The sequence below is a fragment of the Diaphorina citri genome, unplaced genomic scaffold, assembly GCF_000475195.1.
Source record: "Diaphorina citri unplaced genomic scaffold, Diaci psyllid genome assembly version 1.1 scaffold12756, whole genome shotgun sequence".
Classification (NCBI taxonomy): Eukaryota; Metazoa; Arthropoda; class Insecta; order Hemiptera; family Psyllidae; genus Diaphorina; species Diaphorina citri.
Window position 1 is genome coordinate 1 of NW_007390126.1, and position 1,437 is coordinate 1,437.

Here is a 1,437-nt window from a genome sequence, read left to right on the forward strand (position 1 = left end):
AGCTTGAACTCAGCATTCTTGTTTCTTTCTCTCCTCTCTTTCAATTCTTGCTCTCTCCTTTCTTTCTCCTGAAAATAAAGGGGGAAAATGTGTCATAAAAAAGGTGTATTTTCTGTGGTCAGTTTTTAAAAAGGAAAATAAATACACCCAATGTTGTATCAAAGCCAATTTTATTATGTCACCAATTCAGAATAGAATACACCTTGTTTGCACAGCCAGCATAGGACTGAAAAAAAAATCCCTTTATTATCTCAGTCTAAACAAGTTCCTTTTTTATTTGATTGAACATTTCTCACACACGAAAATCTCATGTGGTGTGTGGTGGGAGGTTGTGCCAGACAGTCAAATCAAATGTCCTTGGACACTTGAATGAATAAAAGGCTATAGGTGCTATAGTGTTTATGTTAATTAAATAGGTACTTATTGTAAACTGGGCAGTAGACTTACTTACCTCTCTGTACTGGGTCACCACTTGACTAGAGTCCAGAAGTTTAGCTAATGCCAATTCTAACTGATTCGGTTTCTGTAAAAGAGAAAAAACAACACATTTTGTTTGTAACCTGTTTAAAATTGATTTGTTACCTACCTGTTTAGAATAAGTTTCCAAAATCTTTTAGCATTTTCCTGTGAGTTCCTTTTTTATTTGATTGAACATTTCTCACACACGAAAATCCTATGTGGTGTGTGGTGGGAGGTTGTGTCAGACAGTCAAACCAAATGTCCTTGGACACTTGAATGAATAAAAGGCTATAGTGTTTATGTTAATTAAATAGGTACTTATTGTAAACTGGGCAGTAGACTTACTTACCTCTCTGTACTGGGTCACCACCTGACTAGAGTCCAGAAGTTTAGCCAATGCCAATTCTAACTGATTCGGTTTCTGTAAAAGAGAAAAAATAACACATTTTGTTTGTAACCTGTTTAAAATTGATTTGTTACCTACCTGTTTAGAATAAGTTTCCAAAATCTTTTAGCATTTTCCTGTGTTTTACTATTCTGAACTATAATTATAATTTATAACTTCTATTTTGGCAAAGACAAGTTGGGACTGAGGGGACAGCCCAGGACACATTTGCATTTAATTGGAGAGTCTTTATGTTTATTTGTCCTGTGGTAACTCCTCTATTTTGGCAAAGACAAGTTGGGACTGAGGGGACAGCCCAGGACACATTTGCATTTAGTTGGAGAGTCTTTATGTTTATTTGTCCTGTGGTAACTCTCATTAGTCCTAATTTTCATGGAATTCAGTGGGGAAAAAATAGTAACATACTCAACATCAAAAAAGGACATTTGCTCATTTCAGTTTATCAACTCTATTGGGTCATCTGTCTTTAAAAATATCTCAAGAAACTAAATCTAATTAGTCAGTCCAAATTCATACCTTGAAAGTGTTGAGAAACTCATGGTGTGATTTTTCTTTCTTCTGATCCTCTTCCA

General features: G+C 35.0%; 1 long non-coding RNA gene across 2 annotated transcripts; it reads right to left on the bottom strand.

Annotated features, from left to right (window-relative positions):
- Positions 1-29: 29 nt before the first annotated feature.
- LOC108254125 lies at positions 30-1,437 on the bottom strand. 2 transcript variants are annotated; one of them, XR_003395121.1, is made up of 3 exons: positions 1,382-1,437; positions 809-880; positions 30-68 (listed from the first exon to the last, which is right to left on the bottom strand). It is a non-coding gene; the product is annotated as an uncharacterized LOC108254125 (long non-coding RNA). The 2 variants fall into 2 exon arrangements; XR_001809876.2 differs by lacking the exon at positions 809-880 and adding an exon at positions 452-523 and having other exon boundaries at positions 48-68.